At 43.3% G+C, this 22800-nt stretch overlaps 1 protein-coding gene across 2 annotated transcripts in view; it reads left to right on the forward strand.

Annotated features, from left to right (window-relative positions):
* PUS10 (pseudouridine synthase 10) overlaps nt 1-22800 on the forward strand; it is a 131721-nt gene that overhangs the window by 23903 nt on the left and 85018 nt on the right. The gene's annotated exons all lie outside the window — the stretch shown is intronic.

Genomic DNA, 22800 nt, shown 5'->3' on the forward strand with positions numbered 1-22800 from the left:
GGTGCTAAAGATGGTATGCGACAAGGACCTGCCATGACGTCACGGTCATGTGACCGCGACGTCATCACAGGTCCTGCACGAGAAGGACCTGCCATGACGTCACGGTCATGTGACCGCGATGTAATCACACCCTGGGACCGGAAGCTGGCGAACAGGCGACAGAACTACAAGGAGCCCTCGGATCGGAAGGTGAGTATATGTTTATTTTTTAAGCTGTGACATACAGTTAGGGCCAGAAATATTTGGACAGTGACACAAGTTTTGTTATTTTAGCTGTTTACAAAAACATGTTCAGAAATACAATTATATATATAATATGGGCTGAAAGTGCACACTCCCAGCTGCAATATGATAGTTTCCACATCCAAATTGGAGAAAGGGTTTAGGAATCATAGCTCTGTAATGCATAGCGTCCTCTTTTTCAAGGGACCAAAAGTAATTGGACAATGGACTCTAAGGGCTGCAATTAACTCTGAAGGCGTCTCCCTCGTTAACCTGTAATCAATGAAGTAGTGAAAAGGTCAGGGGTGGATTCCAGGTGTGTGGTTTTGCATTTGGAAGCTGTTGCTGTGAGCAGACAACATGCAGTCAAAGGAACTCTCAATTGAGGTGAAGCAGAACATCCTGAGGCTGAAAAAAAAGAAAAAATCCATCAGAGAGATAGCAGACATGCTTGGAGTAGCAAAATCAACAGTTGGGTACATTCTGAGAAAAAAGGAATTGACTGGTGAGCTTGGGAACTCAAAAAGGCCTGGGCGTCCACGGATGACAACAGTGGTGGATGATCGCCGCATACTTAATTTGGTGAAGAAGAACCCGTTCACAACATCAACTGAAGTCCAGAACACTCTCAGTGAAGTAGGTGTATCTGTCTCTAAGTAAACAGTAAAGAGAAGACTCCATGACAGTAAATACAAAGGGTTCACATCTAGATGCAAACCATTCATCAATACCAAAAATAGACAGGCCAGAGTTAAATTTGCAGAAAAACACCTCAAGAAGCCAGCTCAGTTCTGGAAAAGTATTCTATGGACAGATGAGACAAAGATCAACCTGTACCAGAATGATGGGAAGAAAAAAGTTTGGAGAAGAAAGGGAACGGCACATGATCCAAGGCACACCACATCCTCTGTAAAACATGGTGGAGGCAACGTGATGGCATGGGCATGCATGGTTTTCAATGGCACTGGGTCACTTGTGTTTATTGATGACATAAGAGCAGACAAGAGTAGCCGGATGAATTCTGAAGTGTACCGGGATATACTTTCAGCCCAGATTCAGCCAAATGCTGCAAAGTTGATTGGACGGCGCTTCATAGTACAGATGGACAATGACCCCAAGCATACAGCCAAAGCTACCCAGGAGTTCATGAGTGCCAAAAAGTGGAACATTCTGCAATGGCCAAGTCAATCTCCAGATCTAAACCCAATTGAGCATGCATTTCACTTGCTCAAATCCAGACTTAAGACGGAAAGACCCACAAGCAAGCAAGACCTGAAGGCTGCAGCTGTAAAGGCCTGGCAAAGCATTAAGAAGGAGGAAACCCAGCGTTTGGTGATGTCCATGGGTTCCAGACTTAAGGCAGTGATTGCCTCCAAAGGATTTGCAACAAAATATTGAAAATAAAAATATTTTGTTTGGGTTATGTTTATTTGTCCAATTACTTTTGACCTCCTAAAATGTGGAGTGTTTGTAAAGAAATGTGTACAATTCCTACATTTTCTATCAGATATTTTTGTTCAACCCTTCAAATTAAACGTTACAATCTGCACTTGAATTCTGTTGTAGAGGTTTCATTTCAAATCCAATGTGGTGGCATGCAGAGCCCAACTCGCGAAAATTGTGTCACTGTCCAAATATTTCTGGCCCAAACTGTACGTGGCTGGGCAATATACTACGTGGCTGGGCAATATACTACGTGGCTCTGTGCTGTATGCTACGTCACTGGGCAATATACTACATGGCTCTGTGCTGAACGTCACTGGGCAATATACTACGTAACTGGCCAATATACTACCTGGCTGGGCAATATGCTCTGTGCTGTATACTACGTGGCTGGGCAATATACTACGTGGCTGGACAATATACTATGTGACTGGGCAATATAGTACGTGACTGGGCAATATACTACGTGGGCTGTGCAATATACTACATGGCTGGGCAATATACTATGTGGCTGGGCAATATGCTACGTGGCTCTGTGCTGTATACTATGTCACTGGGCAATATACTACGTGGCTGGGCAATATGCTCTGTGCTGTATACTCCGTCGCTGTGCAATATACTACGTGGCTGTGCAATATACTACGTAGATGGGAAATATAGTATGTGACTGGGCAATATACTACGTGGCTCTGTGCTATACATTACATCGCTGGGCAATATACTACGTCGCTGGGTAATATACTACGTGGCTGGGCAATATACTACGTAGATGGGCAATATAGTATGTGACTGGGCAATATACTACGTGGCTCTGTGCTATACATTACATCGCTGGGCAATATACTACGTCGCTGGGTAATATACTACGTGGCTGGGCAATATACTACGTGGACATGCATATTCTAGAATACCCGATGCGTTAGAATTGGGCCACCATCTAATAAAAAAAAAAAAAATATATATATATATATATATATATATATATATATATATATATATATATATATATATATATATATATATATATAATATATACAGTACATACATACATACAGTACATACATACTAGATGGTGGCCCGATTCTAACGCATCGGGTATTCTAGAATATGCATGTCCACATAGTATATTGCCCAGCCATGTAGTATACAGCACAGAGCAACGTAGTATATTGCAGAGCGAGGTAGTATATTGTCCAGCCACATAGTATATTGCCCAGCCACGTAGTATATTTCCCAGTTACGTAGTATATTGCCCAGCCACGTAGTATATTGCCCAGCCTTGTAGTATACAGCACAGAGCCACGTAGTATATTGCCCAGTGACGTATTATATTACCGAGCTACGTATGTCACAGGTTAAAAAAATAAAAAATAAACATACTCCCCTAACGATCCGAGGGCCCCTTGTAGTTGAACATACTCACCATTCTGGTCACTGCTCCTCAGCGTCCCGTCTCTCCACTTCCTGGGATCCAATGGCGCTGTGCAGATGGGCGCGCGGCTGCCGACATCTTGCGTTCCCAGGATGGTTTGCGAAATTACCCATATGACTTAGCGGTCTCACGAGACCGCTAGGTCTTATGGGTAATTTCGCAAAGCATCGCTGGGAAAGGAAGATGGCGGCAGGTGCGAGTGGCTCAGCGGACAACGGAGGGTGAGTATAGCAGGTTTTTTGTTTGTACTATTTTTAACATTTACTTTCTTTTACTATTGATGCCGCATAGGCAGCATCAATAGTAAAAGGTTGGGGAGACACAGGGTTAATAGCGCATTAACCCTGTGTTAGCGGTGACCGGAGGGGAGTATGGAGCGGGCGCCGGAGACACGGACTGCGGGGAGCGGAGCTCCGGGGACACTGACTGCGGGGAGTATAGAGCGGCAATTTTCTTCCGGACTGTGCCCGTCGCTGATTGGTCGTGGCTGTTTTGCGGCGACCAATCAGCGACTTGGATTTCCATGATAGACAGAGGCCACGACCAATGAATATCCGTGACAGAAGGACAGACAGACAGATGGAAGTACCCCTTAGACAATTATGTATGTAGATATATATATATATATATATATATATATATATATATATATATATATATATATATATATATATATATATATAGACACACACACACACACACACACCTTGAAAAAGTATGAACTACATTTTCTCCACATTACACCCACAATCTTAAATATTTTTTATTTGGATTTTATGTGATTTCCCATTTAAATCCCATTGAGAATCTGTGATAAGACTTGAAAATTTCTGTTCACAGACGTCTCCATTCTATCTCACTGAGATAGAACAAGGGTACAAAGAAGAATGGGCAAATAGTTGTCTTTAGATGAGCAGCTGGTAGAGACAGACCCCCAAAAGACTTGCAGCAGTAATTGCAGCGAAAGGTGGCGCAACAAAAGTATTGACTTGGGGGGGATTGAACACAAATACATCTCACAATTTTCAGATTTATATTTTTAAATAATTAAAAAAAAATGTATCATTTCCTTTACACTTCACAAATACTTGTTACTTTGTGTTGATATCACATAAAAATACATTTATGGTAAGTTTGTGGATCTAACGTGAAAAAATGTGGAAAAGTTCACAGGGTATGAATATTTTTTCAAGGTAGTATAAGTACTGAAAATAGCAATAAAATAGTATACTTTACTAAAACAATATAAGCAACTGCAATGATAGGCAAAATATTTTAACCCTCTGTTAACCAAGAGTTTTCTAATTAGGCAGGGGCTGTACTACAACTTTGATGGTGACACAAGTCGCTCAGCCAATGAGCGTCACATCACCGTGTACTGCAAGTGATTGGGGTCACATTGCGGCCAACAAGGTATTTTGACCACAACAAGCAAGTCACAAAAACAGCTGGTTCTGCCTTTTTATGACTTTCCTGTCCCAATATCCTGCTGGTCTCATTGTCTCCCCATTCACAGCAGCATCGGCGCTCTTTAGCTGTGCCACCGATGTGGCCCCCGCCTTATAGGTGTTTATTTTTTTCAGTCATCTCCATCTGGCGTCCACAGAACTAAATGATGATGCTTGTTAACATTAGAGTGGTGATTTTTTTTTTTTTTTTTTTTTTTATGTGGGATATAAAAAAAAAAAATTTTTTTTTTTTTTTGGTTTTCCCATTTTCTTTGTGCGACATAAATTGGGTCACTCTGATGCTATGTATCGATGTGATTGTGAAAATACTAACAATAAGCAGAATTATTTTATCTACTTTTGCACATCATGGAAAAGATGAAAACATGTTTTTATGTTGTCACATTAAAAGAGACAATGAAGAAAGAAGCAATATATCCAGCTCACCCACAGGTGATTTTCAAGCAGTTCGGAGCAGAGACAGCGTCCAGGAAGTCCAATTAAGAGAAATGAGGGTCCAGTTTCAATAACAGCCACAATTAATTACTTGCATGTTCATTAAGCTTTCCTTTCTCTACATTAAAAGAGGAATAACTTTTTTTTTTTTCCCATTATAGGGAAGTTTGGGCACTCCTGGTCAAAATTAGTGTTATTGTGAACAGTTAAGTAAGTTGAAGATGAAATGATCTCTAAAAGTCCTAAAGTTAAAGGTGACACATTTCCTTTGTATTTTGGGCAAATAAATATATATTTTCATCTTTTAAATTTTAAAAATTAGAAAAGGAAAATGGGTCCATGCAAAAGTTTGGGCACCCTTGGAGATTTGTGTTTTCAGATAATTTTGACCAAGGTTTCAGACCTTAACTAGCTTGTTAGGGTTATGGCTTGTTCACTATCATCGTTAGGAAAGGCCAGGCAATGTAAATTTCCCAGCTTTATAAAGACCCAGCCTCCTCTAACCATGTGCGAAAAAAACAGCAACCATGGGTTCTTCTAAGGAAATGTGTCATCTTTAACTTTAAGCCTTTTAGAGGTCATTTTATCTTCAGCTTGCTCAATTAATATTGTTTAATAATTTTTTTAGATCCCCTGTTTGATTTTACAATGGGTAATTCTATAGTGCTGAGAATTACTGCCTGCCTGTTATAGTTTATCAGGCAATCTATTAGAGCTTGCTTTGCTGCTGCTACAGGCCTGGAAGCCTTTATTAGGCTCATAGCTGCTTTGAACACCATTGGCGTTACACAATTTTGTATTAATGCCTTCATACAAAAAATACAATGTAAGATTAATTATATTTTGATGCTATGCAAGTGTGCGTATACATTGCTCAACATTGGATTTGGAACACGAAGAAGGAAAAGTTGAAAAGTTGTGGAATAATGGAAATGACAGGATGGATAGACATCTTAATGATATGCAAATGATGAAAAAATTGGAGCGCCACGTACAGAAATACACACACTTTATATGCTTTGCATGCTATCAGTAAGTTTATTAATTGAGGAATGTTCTGCCCAAATTTGCTCGATGGGAGACAAGTCCGGGGGGGCTGCAGGCCTGGCATTGTGTTGAAAAACCGCTCCCTGGATACTTTCTCATTTTTTCGCAAAGACCTCTACATGGTATAGCCAATTTTCATCTATGATTACATTGAAGACAAAAGTGGGACTCATTATTCAAGAACATAACTTCCATTTAGGCCCCCATTTCCATCTTTCTCTGCAGCATTTTAGACTTTGATAGAGGGGGAATGAGGTCAGTGGAACACCGGAAACTGGGCGTTTTTGCTTTTGACCCAGTGTCATGTAAACACCTTTTGATGTTTAACATCTTAGGTTTGGTATGTGGCATCCAATTTCACTTGCAGTACACAACAGTTCAGAACTCGCCATTCTTTGAATTAGATGACCCCCTCATGAACATCACACTGGTCCTACTCTCTGGATTATGGTATGGGTTGACATAATATACTGTAGTCAGACCTCTCTGTTATTTATTCCAAGTACACTAATTGTTCGATTTTACATTGCTTTTGTGGTGCAACCAGTCGTACTGACATTTCTCCACTTAACCCTGCTGTTTTGTTCGCATTTACTATACACTTGTAGTGTTCCGGGTCACTATGACCCGGCTTATTAAACCTTGATTTTAGACACTCTAACTCCATTTTTTTTAATACTTTTTGCTTACTAGACTGTTTGTGAACATGTTTGGTAGTAAAAAAAAAAAAAGGATAAATGAACTAGAAATCTTTTTTTTTGTTGTTTTTATTCTGAAAAAACAGATCCATCCAATGAGCAAAACGAAAATAGAAAACTACACATATTTTGTAAAAAAAAAAAAAAACACAAAACAATCAAATCAAACATTTTGTGATAAAAAATTAAAGATAATAAACATTACAATGTAAATATATTTACATGATCATATAAATTTACGGATTCTTGCATGAAAAACAATACACATGATTTTTGCATAGAAATGTTTTACAGACATGTTATACTCGTCTTGTTTTCACAAGTAGAAGGGCAATAGCTGCATCTTTTTCTTTTGATGCCGGAAGAGGCCATGGGGGTAGAAGCACACAGCTGCTCTCCAAAGAAACTGAAAGGTAACATGTCTGGGCTAGCATATGTGTACTGATAAGAGCAGAGAAGATAAGAACCCTTCTGAAAACAAGCAGATAAGTCAGGAAGACAGACTTGCTTAGCAAAAAAAAATTATTTGCAAGACTTTACAGCTCAGCTTTACAAAAAAAAAAGTCTTAGACAGCGCGTTCTGAGCAGTCCGTTCTGCGCATAATATACACGTGTAGTGCACACCTAGTGATCTCTCCGGATGCACTCTACATTTTAGAATAGACTGCGCACCAAAAATAATCAATATAAAGCCATTTTTATGGTGCGCAGATCTCAATGCATACCCCCGGTAGAGCGCGTGTACGACCTCATTGAAATAATTTAGGAAATAAATCAATTGATATACAATAGTAGATGCAATAAATAGACCCAACTGAGGTTATAACTCCTTTATTTCACTGAAAATATGGCCTCACAGCTGTAAAAAACGATGTCGGGTCACTATGACCCGAACACAACAGGTGTAACTTTTTGCGTGTAGCAAAAAGTAACAAAAAAAAAATACTCATAGGTAGGTCCCCCCAAATGAGGAAAAGTCAAGGAGTCTCAAGTTTTATAGACTTACAGAAAAAAAAAATCTACAGGGCCGCAAAAAGTCTGTTCGGGTCACTATGATCCGAACAGAACAGCAGGGTTTTAACAGTAAACAAGAGCAAGCGTATGCATGAACATAGGGATCACCACAATATAACTAAGAGTAACAAAAGTCTTTATTCAGAGAACAACATACGCAAAAACATTTAAAAACATCTAAAAACAAAGATAGAAATAATGGGTCCACCATAATAACAGATAAATGCTGACAGACATGTGCACCTTACACAGCTAGTTCGAATATCCTATCACCAATAAGCATAAGTAACATCTGATCCTGATAGCCTACATAATACAAAATGTACGCACTGTATGAATAGCTGCTCCAGAATACCGGGCCGTCGGATTGGTACACAAGGGCCACTAAGCGTGGTCCCACAAACACTGAGCCTCTAGGCAGGGATATGGTGAAGAGACCTCAGTCCCCAATAGTTACCACCAATTCACCCTCCTAATCAATCCTCGGGTATCCCTTACCCAAACCAGTGCAAACACCCGTGAGGACTGTCCTAAACCGGCAGGCAAATCAGGTCAGTATAGCTGTGTGGGTGCCAAGACCCACGCGTATCGACGCTCAAGGCGTCTTTCTCAAGGTCCGTGTCCTCTTAACAACGCTAGGCCATATGTTGCTCCTGCTAGTGTGAGCTGCCTCCATTACCTAATTGTGCTACCGTGGCCTGCAGCGTCTCCGGACTTGTCATTCCACATGTGCTCGATGAGAGACATTAGTCAGCAATTGCATAGGGAGCTGCCAGCAGCAGATTTGTCCAAGTGCAATCAGTGGCAGAACATCCCTAGGTCAACCATTAATTAATCGCATATCAAGATGTGTAAATTCGTGTATTTCTGTGTGTGGCACTCATACTTGATACTACATAAATGTACATGTTTTGAATAATTTGTTTCCATTTTTCCATCATTTACATATTATTGATATGTTTATCCTCTTATTTCCATAATTCCATGACTTTTCCTTCATGTTGATGCACTTTTATACCTGAATAATACAGTACTGTTCAAAAGTGTGGGGCAAGTGTGGGAAAATAGAGTTAATAGTTTGTTTTTATCAATTAATAAAAATACGGCATTGAGTCACTTCTCACAGACAAGCCATGAGGCAGGGAGGTCAAGGAGTCTGAGATTAAAACAGAGACCAAGGGATAAGACAAGCGAATAGTCAAGAGCAAGTCAGAGGCCAGGCATCGAGGATCAGAGAACGTCAAGGCAATGGTCAAAGAGACTAAATCCAAGGTCTGGCAACAAAGATCAGAGAATACTGAGCACAACGCACACACACGCCACCGTGCAAAAGTTATGACTGGCAATAGTCCAAACATAGCCAGCTAGCTAAATAGCCAGGCAATCACTCTGAAAGGTCATCACCAGGAGGACTTATTGGCCTGCAGGGAAATCCCATACCCAAACTGACAGATGAGCACGCCTCCGCATACTATAGGATGAGCTGTACTGAGTGCCCGGTACTCCCCTGCGCTGTGGAATCGTGACAAAATTGCAAAGTGAGTGAATTAAAGTCAATTATGAGTGTCTGCAGGCAAAAGTGAAGCATGGTGGAGGTTCCTTTATAACATCATTGAGTCTGTCTGGGATTACATGAAGAGACCGAAGGATTTGCACAAGCCAACATAAACAGAAGTTCTGTGGTTAGTTCTCCAAGTTGTTTCAAAGAACCTCACTGTTGAGTTCTTTCAAATACTATACGACAGTTACCTAGAAGAATTGATGATGTCTTGGAGACAAAAGGTGGTCAAACGAAATATTAATGTGATTTGATTTCTCTTTTGCGCATTCACTTTGCATTTTGTTCATTGATAAAAAAATAAAAACACTTGTAGTTTTGAAATCTTTCACAGTGTGTATGTTTGTGTGTGTGTGTATATATATATGTGTGTGTGTATATATATATATATATATATATATATATATATATATATATATATATATATATATATATATATATATATAAATACAATCTTGAGAGTAGAGTGGAGAGTTGATCTTCTGTAATGGTGGAGAAGTTGGTTTTCAAGGTAGAGGGCTGGGTAGTTGGGAGGAAGGGCTCTGGGGGTTGTCGACCAAAACTGTCCCTGATGGTCTCAAAAATGAGGCAAAGTCTTCAGCTGAGATGAGTGGAGAGGGTGGAGGTGCTGGGGGACGGAGGAGAGAGTTGAAGGTGTTGAATAACCGTTTAGGGTTGTGAGACAGGGAGAATATGAGAGATGAGAAGTATGTTTGTTTAGCTGTGGCGAGTGTGGTCTTGAAAGTAGTGAGGGACTGCTTGAATGCGATAAAGTGCTCGTTGGAGTGGGATCTTTTCCATCTCCACTCTGCAGCCCTGGAAGCTCGCCTCAGTTCTTTGGTCAGGCTGGTGTGCCAGGGCTGTCTGTTGATTTTGCGAGCTTTGGTATGTGTGAGAGGGGCAAGAGATTCCAAAGCTGCAGCTATTGTGGTGTTATATAGAGCGGCAGCGTCATCCGCATTGTGTAGGGAACTTATGTCTGTGAGAGGGAGGAGGGATTCAGAGAGTGAATGTAGATCAAGGTGTTTAAGATTTCTGCGAGGGTGTGCAAGTTTGTGGGGTGGGGATTGTAGACAAGGAGTGGAGAGGGAAGAGAATGTGAGTAGATTGTGGTCAGAAAGAGGAAGAGGCGAGTTAGAGAGGTTAGATAGGGAGCAGAGGCGGGTGAAGATGAGGTCCAATGTGTGACCATCTTTGTGAGTGGCTGCAGAAGACCATTGAGTGAGGCCGAAGGAGGAAGTGAGAGATAGAAGTTTAGTGGCAGCTGAGAGTGTCAATGTTGAAGTCGCCCATGATGATAGTGGGAACGTCCGCAGAATGGAAATGAAGTAGCCAGGTGGTGAAGTGGTCAAAAAAGGTGGTGGCTGGCCCTGGGCGGCGGTAAATGACAGCCAGTTGGAGGTTGGTGGGGGCATAGATGCGCACAGAGTGCACCTCAAAGGAAGGGAGGGTAACAGAGGGTGGCAGTGGGATTGGGGTGAAGGAGCAGTTATCTGACAGGAGAAAACGAACTCCTCCGCCATGCTTGCTGCTGGGGCGGGGTGTGTGAGAAAGGTGGAAGCCACCATAGGAGAGTGCAGCAGGAGAGGCTGTGTCAGAGGGGGTGAGCCAGGTTTCGGTGATGGCGAGGAAGGAAAGTTTGGTATCAACAAAAAGATCGCGGATGTAGGAAAGCTTGTTGCAGACAGAGCGAGCGTTCCACAGAGCTCCTGTTGGTGGGACTGGGGAAGTGGGGGCTGGGCGAATGGGTATAAGATTAGCGAGGTTACGGAAATTTGTGATAGAGCGTGGATGGGAGGTAGAACTGACTGTGGGAATGTGGTGAGGAGGAAAAAAAAAACACCAGTACACAGGCAGAGATGCTTACCTGTCCAAGGCCTCCAACAATTGCACTAGCCAAGGTGCAGCGGACCCAAGTTAAGATGGCAGATACACAGGTGCAATAATACCGATAAGGCAGCCACCCTACAATCAGGAATTGGCCACTTGGTGCACCTGTTTAAACAAATAGTCTGTATGTGGCGTGTTCATACAGAAATGCAAAGTATATGGCTCAAAGCCTATTGACGCCATATAGCGGGCTAACCATAATGCATCCTGTGTGAACAGAGGCCACAGTATACAGAGCCATCTAGGGCCCAGCCGCACCCTGGAAAAATATACAGTGCACCAAAAACATAACAATATATGCAAGGTATTGGTCGATATTATGGCCACAATATTTAAGCTGCCAACCCACGTCAAGGGTCCTTACACATTGGCAGTCGGGATGTTAGCCCGCTATATGGCGTCATTAATAGGCTTTGAGCCATATACTTTGCATTGCTGTGTGAACACGCCACATACAGACTATTTGTTTGCACAGGTGCATGAAGTGGCCAATTCCTGATTGTAGGGTGGCTGCCTTATTGGTATTATTGCACCTGTGTATCTGCCATCTTTACTTGGGTCCGCTGCACCTTGGCTAGTGCAATTGTTGGAGGCCTTGGACAGGTAAGCATCTCTGCCTGTGTACTGGTGTTTTTTATGTCTAGAATAGTGGAGGTTTTTCCTCTTATGGTGTTTTTTTAGATGTGGTGAGGAGGACCAGGATTTAGAGAGATATCACCAGCAGTGAGAAGGAGCAGAGAAAGTGTTAGCAGGTGGGAGCAGGAGAGGGCATCAGGGGGCTGTCTGTGCTTGGAGCTTGGACACAGAGGATTGTATGTTAAGGAACAGTTCTGAGGAGGAGGTAAGATGGATGGGAAGGATTGAAGAGGAGATGAACAGTTCTTTACTAGGAGTAGGGATTAGGGGAATTTGCAGAAAGTGAAGAATTATATATATATATCTATATATATAATTGTCTAAGGGGTACTTCCGTCTGTCTGTCTTTCTGTCTGTCAGCAACTTCCATCACGGAAATCCCGCGTCACTGATTGGTCTCGCCAGCTGCCGGTCATGGTTGCCGCGACCAATCAGCGACGGGCACAGTCCGATTAGTCCCTCCCTACTCCCTTGCAGTCAGTGCCCGGCGCCCGCATACTCCCCTCCACTCACCGCTCACACAGGGTTAATGCCAGCGGTAACGGGCCGCGGGTACCGCCCCCCTAACCGCTGCTATTAACCCTGTGTGACCAAGTTAAAAATAATTTTAAAAAAACAAAAAACCTGCTATGCTCACCTTCTGTAGTCCGACAATGCACTCGTGGCTGCCGCCATCTTCCGTTCCCAGAGATGCTTTGCGAAATTACCCAGAAGACTTAGCGGTCTCGCGAGACCGCTAAGTCATCTGGGTAATTTCGCAATGCATCCTGGGAACGGAAGATGGCGGCAGCCGCGCGCATAGGGACAGCGTCGCTGGATCCAAGGGGGTGAGTATATAACTATTTTTTATTTTAATTATCTTTTTTTAACACGGATATGTGCCCACACTGCTATATACTACGTGGGCAGTGTTATATACAGCGTGGCTGCTATATACTACGTGGGCAGTGTTATATACCGCGTGGGCAGTGTTATATACCGCGTGGGCAGTGTTATATACCGCGTGGGCTGCGTTATATACTGCGCGGCTGCTATATACCACGTGGCTGTGCTATATACTACGTGGCCAGTGTGAGATACTCTGTGGGCTGTGTTATGTACTGTGTAGCCTGTGCTATATATTACGTGGCCACTGTTATATACTGCATGGCCTGTGTTATATACTACGTCGCCTGTGTTATATACTGTGTGGCTGCTATATACTGCGTGGGCTGTGTTATATACTATTTGGGCTGTGTTATATACTGTGTGGCCTGTATTAACGCATCGGGTATTCTACAATATGTATGTATGTATATAGCAGCCACATAGTATATAGCACAGGCCACGTAGTATTTGTCTGCTATATACTACATGGCTCCTATGTACTACGTGGCCTGTGCTGTACTCGATGTGTTAGAATCGGGCCACCATCTAGTGTATAAATTTTTTTTTTTTAAATTGTTTTAACCAGTTCACCATTAGAGGGCATACTTACACAAGTAAAAGATTTTTAGACACTTGTAATGTCTTTCCTGAAGTGGAACATAAATCTTTATCTTCAGGGGGTTTCCAACCTCAGGTGGTTATGCAAAAACGTGCAGATTGGTGTAGGTTCAATGGGACCTCCAGGAATCTGAAAACATAGTTTTTGGGCACAGTTAAAACACCTGTTCTGTGCCAGGTCAGGAATGGCAGCGTGGAGAAGAATAAAAATTGTGTGATCATGGTGGTCTGACTATGGACTCCCCCAGATTAAGGTGACTTGGTCACTTGCGACTCATCGTGGTTGAAAAAGTCCTTTAAATGGGTTGTCCACTACTCGCACAACCCTTTCTCAATGACTATGTTTCCCCCTCCAAGTAAAATAATAGCTGCTATGCTAACTTCCGGTACCAGCACCATTCCATCACTGTCGGCACTGGTTCTCCCAGGGCTCGCTTGACATTGTGTCACACGATCCATGCAGCCAGTCAGTGGCCGCTGCAGGGATTGCGTGACATAATAGTGGCCCATGAGCTACTGGAGAGCCAGTGCCAACACGACTAGAATTGCTGCTGCACTAAAGATAACTATAGCTGCTATTATTTTCGTTGGGTGAAACATAGTGATAGAGATGGGGTTGTCCGATTAGTGGATAACCCCTTTAAAATATAGGGTCATCTTCAAGTATAAATATATATAGAAAAGTTTGTAGCCAGCTCACCAGTAATCACCGCAGGTGCACGGAACCCCGCTGCAGGTAGACGTGACGATCATCAGGGAGAACAAAAAGATTGAGTTCCAGCTCCTTAAAACAATCCGTTTATTGAATCCAAGCATAAAATCCAAATGTCCATAGTGTACAGACTCCCATCGGTAAGTGCCCAAGGTGACAGAGACTAACGGCTACGCGTTTCGATCAAGATGATCTTTATCAAAGCCTATCTTTGTCTTTGATAAAGATCATCTTGATCGAAACGCGTAGCCGTTAGTCTCTGTCACCTTGGGCACTTACCGATGGGAGTCTGTACACTATGGACATTTGGATTTTATGCTTGGATTCAATAAACGGATTGTTTTAAGGAGCTGAAACTCAATCTTTTTGTTCTCCCTGATCATCTTCAAGTATATTAATGAGTGGCATTTACAGCAACTAGTGATCTGACAATTATAGGCCAGGACTGTGGGAGACTAGAGCACCGTCTTTGCCGGGAAAGCCCATTAGCAGAACATACCTCACTACCGACCTGCTCACGGCAGAGCCCATGTCCAAAAATTGGCCCCTAATGTTCTGATTTCTGATCACTTCTGCTTTGATATGTAGTTGTAGACCGAAATTGGTTTACTGATCATTTATCTGTAGAAAGATGAACCCACTGTACAATATCTTCGTAAATCCCATTCTGATCTGTACGCTTTGTATTCGGCTGCTCGGGGTTATGGAGGGATAAAGGGGTTTTCCTAACCACCGGGCCGGAGGCTGTTAGAGAAGTGCCACTAAGTCCTGTTCAGGTGTGCGGGCCTGTGCTGTAATGGCAGACACCGTTCATTAGGGGGGATGGAGATAGAGTGTTTCCTCTACCTTAATATTCAAGTACTTCAGGTTCTGATTTTCTGCAGTCTCTTTAATCAACTAATTTCTTCGGATGCCTGGAGTTTGCCCCACGATCATTTGATATTGATGACTTATCCTGTTAATGTAACATAGCAGAAATAGAGTTGCTTCCCCTAAAGTGGTTGTCCATTAAAACAAGTTATCACCTTATGATAAGTGATGACTTACTGATCGGTGGGTGTCTGACCGCTGGGAAATCCTTGATCAGCAGAAAAGGGCGTTTTATTACAGGCAATTTTATCTCCATTACCAAACGGGACAGCAGGTCGGATGCTTGATCGCTGCTCCATTCATTCCCTATGGGGCAGCAAGAAAAAGCTAAGTGCATTGCTCCCTAATCTCTCCCTAATCCTATGGGGAATGAATGGAGCGATGGTCGAGTGTCCATCCTGCGACTCCATTTTGTAACGTAGATACAAATGACCCATCAGAAATAAACATTCCTCTTTCTGCTGATCAGTGCGGGTTTCGCAGTTGAGCATTTACACAGTTTCTCCATTGTAACTAGGATAAAAGTGCCCGGTTCTGCTATTTCCAGAGGTTGGACCCCCACCAATCTACCATTTATCACTTATTCTGCAGATAGGTGATAATGTCCTCTCACCGCAGAGCCCCTTTAAGTGTTCTACAGTTACTTCCAAGCTTTGTCTAGAGACGCGCTGCTTCTTCTTAGTGTCACTTGAAATATGCATAGTTTTGACTCCGTGGGCTTAAAAGAATAACATTCAGCAAAGCAAGCAAGGCGGCATCGGAGCATACATTTAAATGGCTTTTCCCTTTTCATACAGACATCAGTATACCAGTCGTGCAGTTCAAAAAGGGTTATAAGTGGTACACGTTACGACACCGGCCAGTATAGAGATATAAAGCTTCCTAATGAGAAACCCTCAATTTCCCTCTTCAAAAGACTTCTATAATCATTAAAAAAATGACACCATACATCCAGAGAGTTGGAGCTGCTCCATCCATATTTACAGAACACATAAGACGCTTCCTTCAGGTATTGTGTAATGGCCATCATGGCAAACACATGAAAGGGAGCCTCCTCCAACCACTGTTAAAAAACCGTTTTGAATGTTTTAATATCTTGGCTAGTAAGAGATATCAGATGGTATGATTCCACCTTTTCTAGATCACTTTCAGGCTTCACTATACGAGTGACCATACACAGGAGACAGCTGGTGGTCAAACATAAGTTCAGCAGACAGCTACGTCTCCCGACTTCCCCATACACATGAATGTTCGTCTCGGCCGAGCTCTCGTTCAGCGGGAAGAGAGGAAGCAACAAGACACCTCTGTGGGCTGCTGCTTATCTTTCTTGGAAACAACACTAGTCACTACTCACAGATAAGCCGTGAGGCTGGGTGGTCAAGAGGTCCAAGGTCAAAAGCCAAGAGAGAACGTCATAGGAAAAAGGGGTGAGATGAAGGCATAGTCAGGAAACAGTCCGAAGTCAATATTCCAAGAAGGTAGTGGATCACGACAAAAGGACTAGGCAAAGAAATGGTCAAGACAAATCCTAGGTCGAGCAGCAAAGATAAGAATACCAGACAAGAAGCACAGAGCAAGCACACACCTCATGAGCAAAACTACAATTGGTAGCAATCAAAGGCAGAGAGCTGGTTAAATAGCCAAGTAATTACTCTGGACAAGAGGCACATGAATGAAGTTCCCGGCAAACCCTGTACCAGATTGGAAGGCTAAACTGTAACTCCAGCCACTGACGGCTCCGCACACGCCAGCATCCGATTGCACGGCTGAACTGTCCATCACCATACTGACAGCTCAGCACACCCCATTCCTAGATTGGACGGCACAACTGTCATTCACTGCATCCAAACACTCAGGAGCAATCGTGACAGAGGCAACGAGATTCCAGCTGTCTGATCCTTCTCTTCTCCCACAGCATCTGTCAGACAAAAATCAGGAGGCCTACACTGTAGAAGAGACCAATTACCATATCATAATTACCATAACATTCTAAATCCCTGCAGCAGTTCCTGCTGAATACTTAGATATAACCTATTGATGCCTGGGACTTTACAGAGCTTCAATTAAGAGTTGTTCTTTCTGCAACATTTATTGCCATTCTACAGGATAGGCGATAACTGTGAGCGCTGAGGAGCCCACTGCTGGGACCCCACTAATCGCCAAACTGATGGCACTCACCGCTCCATCAACTGTCTATAAGAGGGTTTGTTTCCTCGTATACATTATCTCTTACTGGTATCTTTTGTATTGCATACACTGCTCAAAAAAATAAAGGGAACACTTAAACAACAGAATATAACTCCAAGTAAATCAATCTTCTGTGAAATCAAACTGTCCACTTAGGAAGCAACACTGATTGACAATCAATTTCACATGCTGTTGTGCAAATGGAATAGATAACAGATGGAAATTATTGCCAATTATCAAGACACACTCAATAAAGTAGTGGTTCTGCAGGTGGGGACCACAGACCACATCTCAGTACCAATGCTTTCTGGCTGATGTTTTGATCACTTTTGAATGCTGGTTGTGCTTTCACACTTGTGGTAAATAGATGAATGGCTGCACTCAATTGTGCTAAAGCAAGGGAATGTGCGATACATGAAATGTGAATAGCATAATGGTTCGTGAAATCTATGAAAAAACACATGAGAGGCTTAGCACAAAATTTGGCCATAAAATGTGAGCCCATCCACCAAACGTCAAGGTAATCTCATGAATCGGATGGGTCTCTGACCTGACTGTCTAGTGCAGGGGTGTCAAACTGCATTCCTCGAGGGCTCCAAACAGGTCATGTTTTCAGGATTTCCTTGTACTGCACAGGTGATAATTTAATCACCAACTCATTATTTGTGTAGGTGATTAGATTATCACCTGTGCAGTACCAGGAAATCCTGAAAACATGACCTGTTTGCAGCCCTCGAGGAATGCAGTTTGACACCCCTGGCCTAGTGTGAACACTTACCTCTGGCTAATATCATGGTAAAGCCTGCATTTATAGGAAGGTCGGAACCAACTGTGTTTGGATGTACCGTATCACTGTCATCACTGTTCTGTGCCGATCACATGATCTGATGTCAGCACAGACACAGGAAGAGCAACAGAGGAGCTGTGAGCAAGGAGCCATTATCAGAAGGTGTTAAGTGTTTGTTATTTTATCATGTGTCTGCCAGCAGCACCGGGGGGGCATGTGTCTGCCAGCAACTCGGGGGGGAAGGGGATGGCATATAAGAGTGATAGGGGGCCATATTCATGATGGGAGGAGCGGGAGTGCAGGCACATGCAATATTCGCTGCCCCTATGTGAATCAACTCGGAGTGGCTTCAGCACCGAGGTGACGGACAGCAGGTGCAGTGAATATTACATCAGGCTAATGAGTGGGAGCACAGGACCTCCTGCTGTCTCTGCAGCCAGCCCACCCCAGCTCGCGGGAGCCATAGGAGAGCAACAACCCAGCAGCAGGACCGCTACCTCAGCCTTTGTGCAAGGAGGAACAGGAGGAGCACTGCCAGAGCCCTGCAAAATGACATCCAGCAGGCCACAAATGTGCATGTGTCTGCACAAACTGTTGGAAACCGACTCCATGAGGATGGTCTGAGTGCCCGATGTCCACAGATGGGGGTTTTGCTCACAGCCCAACACTGTGCAGGACGATTGGCATTTGCCACAGAACACCAGGATTGGCAAATTCGCCACTGGCGCCCTGTGCTCTTCACAGATGAAAGCAGGTTCACACTGAGCACATGTGACAGACGTGAGAGTCTGGAGACGCCATGGAGAGCGATCTACTGCCTGCAACATCCTTCAGCATGACCGGTTTGGCAGTGAGTCAGTAATGGTGTGGGGTGGCATTTCTTTGGAGGGCCGCACAGCCCTCCATGTGCTCCAGATAGCCTGACTGCCATTATGTACCACGATGAGATCCTCAGACCCCTTGTGAGACAATATGCTGGTGCGGGTGGCCCTGGGTTCCTCCTAATGCAGGACAATGCCAGACCTCATGTGGCTGGAGTGTGTCAGCAGTTCCTGCAAGACGAAGGCATTGAAACTGGACTGGCCCGCCCATTCCCCAGACCTGAATCCGATTTAACACATCTGGGACATCATGTTTCGCACCATCCACCAATGTCACGTTGCACCACTGTCCAGGAGTTGGCGGATGCTTTAGTCCAGGTCTGAGAGGAGATCCTTCAGGAAACCATCCGCCGACACATCAGTAGCATGCCCAGGCATTGTAGTTAGGTCATACAGGCACATGGAGGCAACACACACACAACTGAACATCATTTCCTTGTCTTGAGGCATTTCCACTGAAGTTGGATCAGCCTGTAATATGATTTTCCACTTTGATTTTGAGCATCATTCCAAATCCAGACCTCCATGGGATATTCATTTTGATTTACATTGATCATTTTTATTTTTTATTGTTCTCAACACATTACACTATGTAATGAATAAAGGTTTGCAACTGAAATATTTCATTCAGTGATATCTAGGATGTGGAATTTTAGTGTTCCCTTTATTTTTTTTGAGCAGTGTATATTTCTCTGGAGTAGGATCCATTATGTACTCTTGCTCAACTTTCACCATCAACACTTTTTTTTTCTGCTCTTGCCTTACTTTAGACTAGTATTATCACCTTTTAAAAGGCTCTCCTCAGGTTTCTTTCTTCAGGCTCCCTGTTTGATGCTCGCCTGACGATTGACCGTTTCGATCAGTGGCAGAACGTGTGCTCTCTCCAATGCTGGAGAGGATTTTTAATAAGATAAAAATTGCAGTTTGTTTTTGTAAGCATTTCCCAATATTAAGGATGTTCAGTCAACTCTTGTAGATAGCAGTTATGGTGGAATGTGATTCTCACTCAAATATCAATCTATATAGCAAGCAATGTGAAAATTTTTGAAAACAACTTTTATTTCTTTATACTTAATAAAATGTGCGTACATAGACAGACAAAAAGTGAGGTAGTGATTTCTTGTACATACTCACCCCTAATAACAGGTTGGGACAGTGTGTAGTGCAGGCCACCTGCTTCCTACAATAAGAAACAAACTTGGAGCTAATGAGCTCCTATCACACACCACCCTGTTATAATACATGACAAAAGCAGAGGTGTGCTAATACTCTCAATGGCCGATTAAAGGGACTCTGTCACCTGAATTTGGCGGGACTGGTTTTGGGTCATATGGGCGGAGTTTTCGGGTGTTTGATTCACCCTTTCCTTACCTGCTGGCTGCATGCTGGCTGCAATATTGGATTGAAGTTCATTCTATGTCCTCCGTAGTACATGCTTGCGCAAAGCAATCTTGCCTTGTGCAGGCATGTACTATGGAGGACAGAGAATGAACTTCAATCCAATATTGCAGCCAGCATGCAGCCAGCGAGTAAGGAAAGGGTGTATCAAACACCCGAAAACTCCGCCCATATGACCCAAAACCAGTCCCGCCAAATTCAGGTGACAGGTTCCCTTTAAGCAAAATCAACACATGGATGTATGGGGTGAGTGTATGTACAAGAAATCAATACCTCAATTTTTTGTCTGTCTAGGTGTTCACATTTTATAAAGAATAAAGAAATATATATACTGTAATTGTCTAAGGGTCACTTCCATCTGTCTGTCTGTCCTTCTGTCACAGTTATTCGCTGATTGGTCTCGGCAGCTGCCTGTCATTAACCCTGTGTGTCCCCAACTATTTACTATTGATGCTGCCTATGCAGCATCAATAGTAAAAATGTCATGTTCAAAATAATAAAAAAAAACAAAAAACCTGCTATACTCACCCTCTGCCGCCTTTCCCGCTCCTCGCCACGCTACCGGGACTGCTCCATTGCAAGCGTTAGCTTCCAGTCCCAGGGCTGCTGTGTGACAAGGACCTGCGTGATGTCACGGTCATGTGACCGCGACGTCATCATAGGTCCTGCTCACACCAGCCCTGGGACCGAAAGCTGCCGCTTGCAATGGAGCGGTCCCGGGAGTGTGGCGAGGAGCGGAAAGGCGGCGGATGGTGAGTATAGCAGGACTTCAACGGGCCTTCGGAAGGTGAGTATATGTTTTTTTTTTTTTTTTTAAGTCTCTATACTACGTGGCTCTGTGCTGGGCAATATACTACGTGGCTGGGCAATATACTACGTGACTGGGCAATATACTACGTGGCTGGGCAATATACTACGTGGCTGGGCAATATACTATGTGGCTGGGCAATATACTATGTGGCTGGGCAATATACTACGTGACTGGGCAATATACTACGTGACTGGGCAATATACTACGTGACTGGGCAATATACTACGTGGCTGGGTAATATACTACGTGGCTGGGCAATATACTACGTGGCTGGGCAGTATACTATGTGGCTGGGCAGTATACTATGTGACTGGGCAATATACTATGTGGCTGGGCAATATACTACGTGACTGGGCAATATACTACGTGGCTGGGCAATATACTACGTCGCTGGGCAATATACTACGTGACTGGGCAATATACTACGTCGCTGGGCAATATACTACGTGGCTGGGCAATATACTACGTGGCTGGGCAATATACTACGTGGCTGGGCAATATACTACGTGACTGGGCAATATACTACGTCGCTGGGCTATATACTACGTGACTGGGCTATATACTACGTGACTGGGCAATATACTACGTGGCTGGGCAATATACTACGTGGCTGGGCAATATACTACGTCGCTGGGCAATATACTACGTGGCTGGGCAATATACTACGTGGCTGGGCAATATACCACGTCGCTGGGCAATATACCACGTGGCTGGGCAATATACTACGTGGCTGGGCAATATACTACGTGGCTGGGCAATATACTACGTGGCTGGGCAATATACTACGTGGCTGGGCAATATACTACGTCGCTGGGCAATATACTATGTCGCTGGGCAATATACTACGTGGCTGGGCAATATACTACGTGACTGGGCAATATACTACGTGGCTGGGCAATATACTACGTGGCTGGGCAATATACTACGTCGCTGGGCTATATACTACGTGACTGGGCAATATACTACGTGGCTGGACAATATACTATGCGGCTGGGCAATATACTATGTGGACATGCATATTCTAGAATACCCGATGCGTTAGAATCGGGCCACCATCTAGTAAAGAAATAAAAGTTGTTTTTGAGAATTTTCACATAGTTGCTATATATGTTGAGACAACACCTTTAAAAATAACCCCCCTCAGGTATTGCCTTGAAAAAACCCCATAGCACCTCAGTGAAATCCATCCCTTTGTTTACTAATTAAAAAAAAATCTTATCCTCAACACTAGCCAAAGAGATTTGATCTAAATAACCCCATTATTATTATTATTATTATTATTTATTTATATAGCACCATTAATTCCATGGTGCTGTACATGAGAAGGGGTTACATACAGGGTTATAGATATCGTTTACAGTAAACAAATTTACAGTGACAGACTGGTACAGAGGGGAGAGGACCCTGTCTTTGCGGACTTACATTCTAAATCTAAGTAATTTCTACCAAGTTAATGAAAGTGTATTTTGTGTTTTTGAGAAATATAAGTACTACGGAGCTCTTGGATTTCTCATCCTCAGCATATTTATCTAACCTAAATCCTTAAAGGGGTTTGTTATTGATGACCTATGCTTAGGACAGTTGATCAGTGTGAGGTCGGAGGTGGTCTGGCTCTTGTACCGGAGATGAGCTGCACCTCTTTGCAGTGGCCACTACACCGTGTCTGGAGAGGAGCCATTCTGCTTCGTACACCGTTTTGCTTTCAAAATTTTTTTATTCGGTTTTAAACTTTAACAGGTAAGGGTGAAAGGGGGAGGGGAGGGGGGAAAAAGAGGGGGAGGAGGGAGTGGAGGTAGGAAAGGAATATCCCCCTGACATAGGGGGA

The sequence above is a fragment of the Ranitomeya imitator genome, chromosome 5, assembly GCF_032444005.1.
Source record: "Ranitomeya imitator isolate aRanImi1 chromosome 5, aRanImi1.pri, whole genome shotgun sequence".
Lineage (NCBI taxonomy): Eukaryota > Metazoa > Chordata > Amphibia > Anura > Dendrobatidae > Ranitomeya > Ranitomeya imitator.